General features: G+C 44.1%; 1 protein-coding gene across 10 annotated transcripts in view; it reads right to left on the minus strand.

Moving 5' to 3' along the window:
* Positions 1 to 14987, minus strand: part of PITPNM2 (phosphatidylinositol transfer protein membrane associated 2) — a 437162-nt gene that overhangs the window by 382385 nt on the left and 39790 nt on the right. The gene's annotated exons all lie outside the window — the stretch shown is intronic.

Consider the following 14987-nt stretch of genomic DNA (forward strand, 5'->3'; position numbering starts at 1 on the left):
CCCTCAGCCCCCCCCTGCTGATAACCTCCCCAGTAGGGCTGCACGGTTTTTCGGTTTAAAACCGAAACCGCGGTTCGAGGCAAGTGCCTTCGGTTTTTCGGTCCGCTGTCTAACTTGCTTCTGGCCCCGCTGTGCGCTGATTGGCCAGAAGCAGTGAATATGCATAAGTGTTAATGAGCGGGCGGGGGGGGGGGCGGATCCACTCGAGCGAGCGGCGGGCACATGCAGCATTACTAATCACTGGCTAGCGATTGGATGACGGCAGCGGTAGGCGGAGCTGTATGCTCTGTACAGCTCCGCCTACCGCTGCCATCATTCCATCGCTAGTCAGTGATTAGTAATGCTGTATGTGCCCGGCCGCTCTCTCGAGTGGATCCGCCCCCCGCTCATTAACACTTATGCATATTCACTGCTTCTGGCCAATCCGCGCACAGCGGGGCCAGAAGCAGTGATCCTCAACACTAGCGGCTTAACTAACAACATTAAGCTGAGTCAAGCGCAGATAGTACCAGACTGGTACTAGCGCTTGACTCAGACGTGCCCTCCTTGCAGCACAAGCTGAAAATCTCAGTCGAGCTTAATGTTGTTAGTTAAGCCGCTAGTGTTGAGGATCACTGCTTCTGGGCCCGCTGTGCGCGGGTTGGCCAGAAGCAGTGAATATGCATAAGTGTTAATGAGCGGGGGGCGGATCCACTCGAGAGAGCGGCCGGGCACATACAGCATTACTAATCACTGGCTAGCGATGGAATGATGGCAGCGGTAGGCGGAGCTGTACAGAGCATACAGCTCCGCCTACCGCTGCCGTCATCCAATCGCTAGCCAGTGATTAGTAATGCTGCATGTGCCCGCCGCTCGCTCGAGTGGATCCGCCCCCCCCGCCCGCTCATTAACACTTATGCATATTCACTGCTTCTGGCCAATCAGCGCACAGCGGGGCCAGAAGCAAGTTACAGACAGCGGACCGGGCATTGCGGACCGTGAACAACCCCCCCCCCCCCCCCCCCCCTCAAGTGCAAAAAGCAGGATTTGAAAAAAATCGGGGGAAAATCGAAATTGCGATTTCTGAGAGAAAAATCGCAATTTCGATTTTCCCCTAAAATCGTGCAGCCCTACTCCCCAGTGCACTGTTTACATCTATTCTTCCCTGTAATCCCTCACTGATCTATCGTCACCCCCAGATCAGGACCCAGTCTGCCCCGTGCGGACACCTAGTCAACCCCCCACACCCTCTGATCGCCCTCAGCCCCCCCCCCCCCTCCCCCTCCCCCCCCAATCACCTTCCCAGTGCATTGTAATTGATTGTGCTGTAATTGCATTTGATTGTGCTGACATTCAATTTGATTGTGCTGTAATTGGATTTGATTGTCCCGTGATTGGCTTTGATTGGCCTGTGATTGGCTTTGATTGGCCTGTGATTGGCTTTGATTGGCCTGTGATTGGCCTGTGATTGGCTTTGATTGGCCTGTGATTGGCTTTGATTGTCCCGTGATTGGCTTTGATTGTCCCGTGATCGGCTTTGTCCCGCGATTGGCTTTGATTGTGCCGTGATTGGTTTGATTGGCCTGTGATTGGCTTTGATTGTCCCGTGATTGGCTTTGATTGGCTTTGATTGTCCCGTGAATTGAGTGCCCTGTGATTGGCCTGCGATTGCCTTTGATTGTCCTGTGATTGTTTCTGATTGCCTCTGATTCCCCACTCACCACCACCCCCCTGTCACTATCCTAGTGATCTAAAAACCGTGATCAGTGAAAACTGTCACTTTTTTAGTATCACTAGTGTTAGCAGTTAGGCCAGTTAGCTAGGCCCCTTTGTAAGTGTCAGTTAGTGCTCAGCCCACTGCACCACAGTCACTAATTAGCGTCATCACTGTCGCTAATCAACATTGGTACTATATAGTATCTGTAAGTGATCATTACTGATCGCAGTCAGATCTATTAGGGTCACTAGGATCCACAAAAAAAAACGCAGTGTTTGCCCGATCAGGCCTAATCGCTCGCCTGCACTTGCGTTCAGCCCGCCCCACCGCAGTGACAGAATTTTTTTTCTGATCACTGCAAAAAACACTGTACACTAGCTGTGGCACTGTAAACCTCAGTTTTGATTTATTTATTTTTATCAAAACTCAGTGACCACAGCTTTCTACCTCTCAAATACTCCCTAAATTTAGCAGCCCACCATGGCAAGAAAGGGGTATTCCGATGATGAGGTTCTCAGGTACATGGCCCAGTCGGATGAGGACGATTGGGACGCCTCATTCGACGAATCTTCCGGGTCAGAGTTTGAACCTGAATTGAGCAGTGGCTCACTGACCGATAGTGATGACGAGGTTGAGGTCCCGGCTAAAGCCAGGCGTACCACACCCCATGTTGTTGGACCGCAGGTGGCGCAGGATCAGCCTCAAGGGCAGCAGAGTGGTGTTCGTGCTGGTCTGAGATTTCATGGTGGGGCAGGCACCAGCAGCACAACATCTCCTGGACCTAGCACCAGTACTTCCGTAAACCCTGGTGAAGTGGCGAGCACCAGCATGGAAGTTGAAACTGGTTCGGTGGCACGTGCAGTAAGATCCCAGTCGCAGCCACCAAGAAGACGGGCCCGTACTACCCCTAATTTACCAGAGGTGCTGGCAAACCCAAATTGGCAATCCCCTGATTCCGCCGCACCCGTACTTCCCCCTTTCACCGCCCAGTCTGGAGTCCAGGTGGAGACAGATAATCTAGGATCGGCCCTAGACTTTTTCTATCTGTTCTTCACCCAGGATCTCTTGGACTTAATTGTGGCAGAGACCAACCGTAAGGCCACACAATATATAACCGCCAATCCGGAAAAGTTCCTTGCCCAGCCTTTTCGGTGGAAACCAGTCCAAGTTTCCGAAATGAAAATTTTTTTGGGCCTTCTCCTTCACACGGGACTAGTAAAGCAGAATGTGTTGCGGTCTTATTGGTCTACGGACCCAGCACATCATGTTCCCCTGTACTCTGCTGCCATGTCCAGGACACGATTTGAGAACATCCTGCGCTTCCTGCACTTCAATGACAACGAAACCTGTCATCGAAGTGACCACCCTGCTTTTGACCGGCTCCACAAAATTCGACCCCTCATAGACCACCTGTCATCCAGATTTGCAGATGCTTATACCCCTGACCAGGACATCTGCGTAGACGAGTCCCTCATACGCTTTACCGGGCGCCTTCGCATCAAACAGTACATCCCAAACAAGCGCGCCCGGTATGGGGTGAAACTGTATAAGCTCTGTGAAAGGGCCACAGGCTATACATCTTATTTTAGGGTCTATGAGGGAAAAGACTCAAAATTGGAGCCGGTCGGATGCCCTGACTACCTGGGGAGCAGTGGAAAGGTTGTGTGGGACTTGGTGTCACCCTTGTTCCAGAAGGGGTACCATCTTTTTGTGGACAATTATTACACAAGTGTGGCCCTCTTTCAGCACTTAAAAATAGAAAAAATCCGATGCTGTGGCACCGTGCGGCCTAGTCGCCGGGGCTTCCCCCAACGGCTCATTACCACCAGACTTCAACGGGGGCAGAGGGCCGCCTTGTGTGCTGACGACCTGCTCGCGGTGAAATAGAAGGACAAGAGGGAGGTTTACTTCCTGTCCACCATTCACGCAGACACGACAGTTGAAATTCAACGGCGAACTGAGGTCATTGAAAAACCCCTTGTCGTCCACGAGTATAATACTAACATGGGAGGGGTGGACTTCAATGACCAGAGGTTAGCGCCCTATTTAGTTGCCCGAAAAACAAGACGCTGGTATAAAAAAGTGTCTTTTTACCTCATTCAATTGGCAATTTACAACAGCTTTGTTCTCTACAGTAAGGCTGGGAGAACTGGCTCGTTTATTCAATTTAATAAACAGATCGTGATGGAACTCCTGTATCCAGGAGGTGCCGTGGCCCAACCCCAAGATGCAACTAGCCGGCTGCATGGAAGGCATTACGCCTATCCAATTCCGACTACCCCAGGTCAACGAATCCGAAGAAAACGCTGTCGTGTCTGCAGCAGGGCTGTATTAAGGCGTGACACCACTGTTTATTGTCCCACCTGTCCTGACCAGCCTGGCCTATGCCTAGGGGAGTGTTTTGAGAGGTACCACGAGCAGGTACACTATTAGAGAGTAGGGAACTCCACACACAGCGGTAGGCACACAAGGGTCTCTCAGTGCTATTTCACACTGCTGCGATGCGTTAGGGCAAAATGCCTAGCAAAAGTCACACTTTGCGGTCCCCCCCCTACGCCGGAAGTGCTTGACTTAACGCTAGTGCATGCCTACGTTACTGCGTGGCTTCTGTGGCAATATCGATCGGCGCGGAAGTCATGTTAGTCTATGGCGACGCAGTTCATTACTAGGCCAAATGCTACTCTTGTGGTATTGCCTGAAGGTCTGTTTTGGACGATACGGTGCGGCGGGCTCGACCCACCGGATATGTCAATATGCAGTGTGAGACCAAACATCGGGTTTCCAGAGACCCTAATACACAGGGCTGCCAGAAACCTCTCCTTTCACTTGGGACAAATTGTGTAATGTATTTCGCCACAACTCTGTGCGATTTGCACTTCGCACATTGTTCCATGGGGGAGGAGAGGTTTGTCCTCGGGAGGTAAGTTAAAAAAAAAAAAAAAAACAGGTAAGCAAAGAAGTTAATGTTTGGTTTGCAATGTTAAGTTTTTTATTAAAAAAGTTCAAAGGTTATTAATGTTAATGAAGAAATTGCTTTGCTGCTTGCTTGTTTTTTGGGGTTTTTTTTCTCTTTTTCCATCCAATAACCTTCCAGGTGGACCGAGCGAACGACTAACCAGCTGCAGTACTGATGGTGCATCCTGACAGAACGTTGCGCGTCTGTCAGCTTACACACAAGTCGGTGCATGCAGCGCTGCAGGACGAGATTTCTCCTCCGCAGTCAAAAAGATACGTTTGCCGAGGCATATGGGCCGAGGAGTGGTGTTGGGGATTCATATGCTTTGGCAAACACTTTGTATCAAAAAAGAACTCTGGCAATGATTTGTTCATCCACATCGATCGGTGTGAATGGATAAATCAGGTTTGCCAGGGCATACGAGCTGGTGGGTTTGGATTTTTGGGGCGGCAGCTCCTATGTCCTGGCAGACGCCTTCCCCTCCTTTTTGTATTGTTTTGTCTTTTTTTCTATCCAGACCGACCAATCAGCTGCAGCACTGATGGTGCATCCTGACAGAACATTGCGCGTCTGTCAGCTTACACACAAGTCGGTGCATGTAGCGCTGCAGGACGAGATTTCTCCTCCGCAGTCAAAAAGATACGTTTGCCGAGGCATATGGGCCGAGGAGTGGTGTTGGGGATGCATATGCTTTGGCAAACACTTTGTATCAAAAAAGAACTCTGGCAATGATTTGTTCATCCACATCGATCAGTGTGAATGGATAAATCAGGTTTGCCAGGGCATACGAGCTGGTGGGTTTGGATTTTTGGGGCGGCAGCTCCTATGTCCTGGCAGACGCCTTCCTCCTCTTTTTTTTTCAAAAGTTTTTGGCATCCACATTGATTGATTGTTTGACGTTCATTTTTCCTTTCAGCCCACAGTGCATTACCCTTATGCCCAATATAAGGAGTATAGCAGAAACTCCTAATACTGGCCATACATGTAATGATTGCAGAGACCCTAAAATGCCAGGACAGACCCCACGAATGATGCCATTTTGGAAAGAGGACACCCCAAAGTATTCCGTGAGGTGCATGGTGAGTTCATAGAATGTTTTATTTTTTGTCACAAGTTAGCAGAAATTGTGGTTTTGTGTTTTTGTTTTTTTTCACAAAATGTCATTTTCCGCTAACTTGTGACAAAAAATAAAATTTTCTATGAACTCACCATGGCCCTCATGGAATACCTTAGCGTGTATTATTTCCAAAATGGGGTCATTTGTGGGGTTTGTTAACTGTCCTGGCAAGTGGGCGGGGTGCTAAATTTTGAGCACCCCTGTAAAGCCTAAAGGTACTCATTGGACTCTGGGCCCCTTAGCGCAGTTAGGATGCAAAAAAGTGCCACACATGTGGTATCGCCGTACTCGGGAGAAGTAGTATAATGTGTTTTGGGGTGTATTTTTACACATACCTATGCTGGGTGGGAGAAATACCTCTGTAAATGACAATCTTTTGATTTTTTTACACACAATTGTCCATTTACAGAGTTATTTCTCCCACCCAGCATGGGTATGTGTAAAAATACACCCCAAAACACATTGTACTACTTCTCCCGAGTACGGCGATACCACATGTGTGGCACTTTTTTGCACCCTAACTGCGCTAAAGGGCCCAAAGTCCAATGAGTACCTTTAGGATTTCACAGGTCATTTTGCGGAATTTGATTTCCAGACTACCCCGCACGGTTTAGGGCCCCTAAAATGCCAGGGCAGTATAGGAACCCCACAAATGACCCCATTTTAGAAAGAAGACACCCCAAGGTATTCCGTTAGGAGTATGGTGAGTTCATAGAAGATTTTATTTATTTGTCACAAGTTAGCGGAAATTGATTTTAATTGTTTTTTTCCCACAAAGTGTCATGTTCCGCTAACTTGTGACAAAAAATAAAATCTTCTATGAACTCACCATACTCCTAACGGAATACATTGGGGTGTCTTCTTTCTAAAATGGGGTCATTTGTGGGGTTCCTATACTGCCCTGGCATTTTAGGGGCCCTAAACCGTGAGGAGTAGTCTGGAAATCAAATTCCGCAAAATGACCTGTGAAATCCTAAAGGTACTCATTGGACTTTGGGCCCTTTAGCGCAGTTAGGGTGCAAAAAAGTGCCACACATGTGGTATCGCCGTACTCGGGAGAAGTAGTACAATGTGTTTTGGGGTGTATTTTTACACATACCCATGCTGGGTGGGAGAAATACCTCTGTAAATGGACAATCGTGTGTAAAAAAATCAAAAGATTGTCATTTACAGAGATATTTCTCCTACCCAGCATGGGTATGTGTAAAAATACACCCCAAAACACATTATACTACTTCTCCCGAGTACGGCAATACCACATGTGTGGCACTTTTTTGCACCCTAACTGCGCTAAAGGGCCCAAAGTCCAATGAGTACCTTTAGGATTTCACAGGTCATTTTGCGGAATTTGATTTCCAGACTACTCCTCATGGTTTAGGGCCCCTAAAATGCCAGGGCAGTATAGGAACCCCACAAATGACCCCATTTTAGAAAGAAGACACCCCAAGGTATTCAGTTAGGAGTATGGGGAGTTCATAGAAGATTTTATTTTTTTGTCACAAGTTAGCGGAAATTGATTTTAATTGTTTTTTTCCACAAAGTGTCATGTTCCGCTAACTTGTGACAAAAAATAAAATCTTCTATGAACTCACCATACTCCTAACGGAATACCTTGGGGTGTCTTCTTTCTAAAATGGGGTCATTTGTGGGGTTCCTATACTGCCCTGGCATTTTAGGGGCCCTAAACCGTGAGGAGTAGTCTGAAAATCAAATTCCGCAAAATGACCTGTGAAATCCTAAAGGTACTCATTGGACTTTGGGCCCTTTAGCGCAGTTAGGGTGCAAAAAAGTGCCACACGTGGTATTACCGTACTCGGGAGAAGTAGTATAATGTGTTTTGTGGTGTATTTTTACACATACCCATGCTGGGTGGGAGAAATACCTCTGTAAACGACAATCTTTTGATTTTTTTACGCACGATTGTCCATTTACAGAGTTATTTCTCCCACCCAGCATGGGTATGTGTAAAAATACACCCCAAAACACATTATACTACTTCTCCCGAGTACGGCAATACCACATGTGTGGCACTTTTTTGCACCCTAACTGCGCTAAAGGGCCCAAAGTCCAATGAGTACCTTTAGGATTTCACAGGTCATTTTGCGGAATTTGATTTCCAGACTACTCCTCACGGTTTAGGGCCCCTAAAATGCCAGGGCAGTATAGGAACCCCACAAATGACCCCATTTTAGAAAGAAGACACCCCAAGGTATTCAGTTAGGAGTATGGGGAGTTCATAGAAGATTTTATTTTTTTGTCACAAGTTAGCGGAAATTGATTTTAATTGTTTTTTTCCACAAAGTGTCATGTTCCGCTAACTTGTGACAAAAAATAAAATCTTCTATGAACTCACCATACTCCTAACGGAATACCTTGGGGTGTCTTCTTTCTAAAATGGGGTCATTTGTGGGGTTCCTATACTGCCCTGGCATTTTAGGGGCCCTAAACCGTGAGGAGTAGTCTGAAAATCAAATTCCGCAAAATGACCTGTGAAATCCTAAAGGTACTCATTGGACTTTGGGCCCTTTCGCGCAGTTAGGGTGCAAAAAAGTGCCACACGTGGTATTGCCATACTCGGGAGAAGTAGTATAATGTGTTTTGTGGTGTATTTTTACACATACCCATGCTGGGTGGGAGAAATAACTATGTAAATGGACAATTGTGTGTAAAAAAAATGAAAAAATTGTCATTTACAGAGATATTTCTCCCACCCAGCATGGGTATGTGTAAAAATACACCCCAAAACACATTATACTACTTCTACTGAGTACGGCAATACCACATGTGTGGCACTTTTTTGCAGCCTAACTGCGCTAAGGGGTCCAAAGTCCAATGAGCACCTTTAGGCTTTACAGGGGTGCTTACAATTTAGCACCCCCAAAATGTCAGGACAGTTAACACCCCACAAATGACCCCATTTTGAAAAGTAGACACTTCAAGGTATTCAGAGAGGGGCATGGTGAGTCCGTGGCAGATTTCATTTTTTTTTGTCGCAAGTTAGAAGAAATGGAAACTTTTTTTTTTTTTTTTTTTTGTCACAAAATGTCATTTTCCGCTTACTTGTGACAAAAAATAATATCTTCTATGAACTCACTATGCCTCTCAGTGAATACTTTGGGATGTCTTCTTTCCAAAATGGGGTCATTTGGGGGGTATTTATACTATCCTGGAATTCTAGCCCCTCATGAAACATGACAGGGGGTCAGAAAAGTCATAGATGCTTGAAAATGGGAAAATTCACTTTTTGCACCATAGTTTGTAAACGCTATAACTTTTACCCAAACCAATAAATATACACTGAATGGGGTTTTTTTTTATCCAAAACATGTTTGTCCACATTTTTCGCGCTGCATGTATACAGAAATTTTACTTTATTTGAAAAATGTCAGCACAGAAAGTTAAAAAAATCATTTTTTTGCCAAAATTCATGTCTTTTTTGATGAATATAATAAAAAGTAAAAATCGCAGGCGCAATCAAATAGCACCAAAAGAAAGCTTTATTAGTGACAAGAAAAGGAGGTAAAATTCATTTAGGTGGTAGGTTGTATGAGCGAGCAATAAACCGTGAAAGCTGCAGTGGTCTGAATGGAGAAAAAGGCTCTGGTCCTTAAGGGGCGAAAAGACTGTGGTCCTGAAGTGGTTAAAGGCAAAGCAGCTTTTCCACCTCATACCAAACACTTCCCCCTTGACCCCTATTTGAAAGAACATCTGCTCAGGCAGCCCACATACTGGTTTAACTGTGCTGGTGTCTCATCCCTTTTAGCTCTGTGTTAAAGCCAAAACTCTGAGCCATCTGGCTGATTTCTCTGAAAGGAGAAAATAGATTTTTGTTAGGAAAGAAAAAAAAAGTTCCCCCCTCCTTCATATGATTTGTACTTAGAGGAGGGAAAAAGAAAACATGAAAAGGACAGCATGCTAATATTAGATGGCATTTCTTTACAAGGACAGTGTATAGAGAGAACACTAGGTTAGCGGGAGCAGAGAAATCATTCTAAGCAAAGACCCTCTGGATAATTCTGCCCAACGCATCTAGCCCAGTGGGACCGATGACCTCACAGCACTAACGAGATGGATGCTTTTTCCCTCTAACTGCTTTTCCAGCAATAGACAGCAGCTAAATATAGCCAGACTGTATTTTCTACATGACTTTTGCGTCTCTTCTGGAACGAAGGGCTCTCATGTGGGAATTGAAATCCAGTTATCCAGTTAAAAATAACATTTTAAATAAAGTATAATCTACAGCATGTGATTAGGCTTGGCTCAACAGTAGCTGGGTTACAATCCTAGATTTGCCATACCTCCAGAGCGTTGGGTTTACGCATCCCCTACTTTCGGCTTACGCTTACTGTTGTTGCTCTCAGAGTTTTAAGTTTAATGAAAATTTGTACTATGAGAAATATAGTTGCTGCCATTGCTCAACCCCCTAATGAAAGTGTTGGTTGTGTGGCTGTCATGGTGATCTTTTCACTTAAAGTCAATGGACAAGTATGTCACTGTGAAATGTAGCACTTGGTGGGCTTGATGCAGAAAAGGACGGTAAATCTGCCATGCACAGGAATCGCGCGTTACCCAGCATATTAGCATGCCCGGTGACATGCGCGATGCTAATAGAGTAGCTGTGTGGTGCTTTCCTGGCATTAGGACCCATAATATTGCTGGCCTTTTGTGCACGACATGAATTTGTAATTAAAATATACTATTTTCTTAGCTATTTTGATGATTTTATGGTATTACTACCAGCACATCCTGAACCACTGACTTTGAACAAAGATTTTTATATTGTAAGTGTGCTTCAGAAGCACACTATACCTGTCACACTATGGGTCTGATGCCCAAAAGCTCAGTAATATTGCCAATATTGCCATGCAAAGAGAGCGGGCAGCAATATTATCGTTACCTATGGCACATTACTTCCTGTACTGCAAGTTACGCTATTAGCATGACCGATGCTACGGTAACACTAGTTCGTAATGAACATTACCGTAGCAACGGTTGCGCTACTCAAATACCGCAAGTCATGCTACACTTTAATGTACACATACTCCATAATAATATAAATGTTGTTACTCCTAAAAGCACTTAAATTGATGCTATATACTCTGGTCTCCCCCCCCCCCCCTCCCCCCCCCAAAAAAAGAGGAAGAACAATAGGGTCAGTAATACAAATGTAATATGTTTGAATGTTGCCGTTAACCCACTTTTAGGGCATCCAAACCACAAGCACCTGTGCTGTGCTTCATTTAGCAGAAAGGGGCTGTAGAATTTACCACCTGGAGATACACAGATATCCAGACCTGCACAAACACACACTTATTCCAATATGACGTCTCATTTCTCCCAGACATCCTACAGTAATACTTAAAAAGTGTACCAGAGATGACATGTAACATGATGAAATAGACATGTGCATATACAGGGGAAAGCATACAGACATTTATGTTTTGCTCCTTTTCTTAGTTTTCCCTGCCTGAAAGAGTTTATAATTAGCTATAGAACTGACAGTTTTTCTCCAGTCAGGACTCAGTCGGCACACTGATGATAAATTATAGCTATAAAACACTTTCCTAAGCAGATACCTGGGCTTTTTACTGTGAGAGGAAAAGATAAAAAGGTCAATAGTTCATATATTTTCACTCTGAGACTCTAGAGACACTGCAACTGAGACTATGAAACATTAAATCTGCCTTGTAAATGTTTATACATAAAATAAAACCTTGAGATATCTATAAGAGTCATTTTAGGAGTAGAAGGACAGATCCAATTGTTTATCTCAGTTTATTTTCATCTCTGGTGCCCTTTAAACCACTGATTTGATAAATTGTTACATTACAAAGGGCAATAAAGGAGGAGATATAAAGAATCCCAACCTAAACATACAAATACACACAATGAAGACAATGATTACTATTATCATTTAAAAAAAGTAAGCTTAGGGTTAAATCTATTAACAAATTTTCTTAATTGGTTTGCATGTTTATTCCAGATAACTTCAACAGGATTATGCCTTGGAGCCAGCTAGAGTGCCTGTGAAATATACTGCCCTTTTCATTCCATGTACACTGACTCCAATAAATGCCAGAGCTCTGCCTGGGTTCAAAGTGAGAGCACATTTTCACTTGATCAACAGCTGGAAGGCCTGTCCTGCATCTGCACAATGCTGTGCTACCATGCATTCTTTACAACCATTAGGGCCCTACGTCAGTTACTTTGTTGACAACAGACCAGTTATGATCTCCCTCACAAGGCGAAGGCCCAGTTCACATTAGCGTTGTTTTACGGAACCGAACATACGGATCAGGCCAGCTGGATCAGGTGAAAATGCGCCGTTTTAAAGCCAGTGTGCTGTAAAACGTTCATTTTCATTGGTTCCTATATGCTGCAAAACCTTTCGGTTCCATTCCGCTGAGCATAACAGCCCAGAAAATTGGGACCTGCAGCATTTTTTGTCCGTACATTGGAACGGACCACGGATTCGTACAGCCGGTTCCGTTGGCAAACGCTAATGTGAACCGGGCCTAAGCTAGCATCACAGGCTACAGCTCTACAGCAAAAAACTGAAATATGAGCCGCAAATGTGTCTCAGCAAACTGTAGCTCCACTAAGAACAAAATAATTCCCCGGCCTACTGCACAGGCATGGCTGTACTCACACAGGTACAGTACAGAAACACTTGCAAGAGGGGAGCGAGGCCAAGAGAACCTATCTAACAAGCTCTTATTGGATATGATTTGGGGGGGTTGCCATTAATACTCAGACACTTATGTAAAGCATGAAGCTGGCAGAGTTGGTGTTCCCACAGCTGCAGAGCAGTTCTCTCTTCAGCTCCTTCCTATGCTGCTGAAACTAACTCTTTGTCACCAGCACTACAACCGGTCAGTTGCCTATCTATGAAACCTTAAAGTGGAATGAAACCCAGCATTTCTTCTTTGCGCTAAAAGATTATTTACAGCATATAATATACTAACACAATTTTCTCCTGCAGGGGCAGCCGCATCCGAACTGGTGATAACCTTAACTTGTGTTTACATTCTTCACTTGATACAATTAAGTAAACGTTCTCTGACTGTGCAGAAACCTCTGCTAATGAGTCCTGAACTGAAACACTGCTCAGAAATCATCACTGGGTGCATTTACAATAGAAATACAACAGGTGTGAATAAAATGCACCAGCAGCTTTCAAAGTAAATAAACTGAACTTTGGGAACTTATAATTTCTAAATGAATAATACTACTTGAGCACAAAAGAAAATATAATAATTTTATGGGTTACAAAAAGTAGGAAAACACATTTTTATTGTTTTAATTGAATATTTTGTCAGAGTTTAAAACCGCTTTAATCTCTTGGCAGAAGGAGGGGCTGGGAAAGGTCTGGTGATCCGCACTCACGGGAGGGGGGAGAGACCGGCTGCTGCCTCTTCCTTTTTCCTCAATAACTACTTCATGTGTGGGTGATGATGGCATAGCAGTTGTCTTTAGGGCGAGTTCTCACTGGGGAGCTTCTGCCGGCAATCTTTTGTGACAAAAGTTTTCCAATGGGATCATTCTCACTGCAGAGTTTGCATTGGCGACGATCGGGATGTGATTGTCGTTCTCTTGAATGGGAATTGCAAATTGCTGCAAAATCGAAATTTGCGTCTTATGCTCGGAGTCTGAACCAGCACTTACAGCTTGTAGCAAGGTTTTAAAAAGATTATTGTTTAAATCAGGAGTCAGACAAGACTAGTGAGCACTGGCAAATAAAGGCTTGCAATTCCAATGTTAGCTTTACTTTTCATCTAGCATCCTCTTACAAAGAAAATCCATTATAAACAATCTAAACGTCTAGCATCTAACAAAGTACATCCAACAAATGCAATGCCTAAGCACAGATAATCGTCACGTTTGCAGTAAGATACGGCATAGAAGGCATGAAAAACCTGGCTGAACTTAAACACAGGGCAGGCCCAGAGAATAAAGAATTCCTCCCCAACCAGGCATACGCACTGGCTATTTTTGGCAGCAATAGCTTTGTAGTAACATAAAACAGCATTTGTTTATCATTACCCTCACAGAGCTGTTATCAATCTATGAGGCCATGCAAAGCAGCTATGACCAGTATTGCACGAGATCCCTATAGCAACTTCAACACACAAGGCACTTTTTTTTCCAATAACTGAGACGTGAAATCTCAAAGCAAACAAGAGATAAGAAAAAAACATCTCTGAACAGAGCTGAATACAGCGTTTCAGAAGAAAAATGAGGAAAAGATAATGCCTCATTGTTTTCAGGTCTTGGCTGACACCAATTAAATCTCTTGGCAAATATGCTTAATGAGGAATCATAATTCTTCCTAAAAGTATTCTTCAAGAATCACTTCCACGGTTTTGAGTGATCTGACGTGTGTCCTGGGACTGTCAGTCTTCCAAATTCCATTTTTGGCAGTGATTGCTCCACAGTCTTGGCATGCTCTTTTGCTGCTTTCTGTGTGGGCTTAGAGAGAAATCTAACATTCATCGAGGCCAGATAAGACGTATTGCCGAGACTATCAAGGAAAAGTGACAACAATGAGACAATTCAGACTGAATTTCAAAGTGTATTTTATTCAATGTGAAACACATTGGTCATACATCAGGCTAACCCTAACCCATAACCCTTACCAAATCATTTGGTGGCACCAGAATGGCTTTGTTCCTGCAATCCTGACTGAAATCAAATAACTCCATAAAGTTTTAGTGAATGCATATCTCTCAGTGGTTAAAATTCTGGAGCTATCGCCCTGATCTTTGGATATTAAGAGACGTGATATCCAAAGACAGACAGCAACAAATTAAAGTTTGTTTTTTTAGAGCTGGAAACAAATGGAGTTCCAGTCCTGTCCCAGTTTTTTTGCTGTCCATCATTTTCTGGTTTCCAGAGCTACCAGTTTACATATTAAATGCTTCACTGAAGTTCCAGAAACAGTAAATTAGTGAAAATATCTCCACTAGGGCAATAATAGAAAAATGAATACCCAAAAATCTACAACCTCTTTCCAACCTATACAAAACTAAAATCTGGATTAAGGCCCAAATGCCAAACAATGGTTGTTTTGTAGAAATATTTTTTTTCGGGCATATTTTAAATTCATACCCAATAATCATTGTTCTCGCTGCGCTACTGGATCAAGCAATGGTCACCCCTCGTCTTCTTCCCCTTCTCATAGATAATGGTAGTGTTCAAATTCAAATTTCAATACCCTG

The sequence above is a fragment of the Hyperolius riggenbachi genome, chromosome 1 (genome assembly GCF_040937935.1).
Source record: "Hyperolius riggenbachi isolate aHypRig1 chromosome 1, aHypRig1.pri, whole genome shotgun sequence".
Taxonomy (NCBI): Eukaryota; Metazoa; Chordata; class Amphibia; order Anura; family Hyperoliidae; genus Hyperolius; species Hyperolius riggenbachi.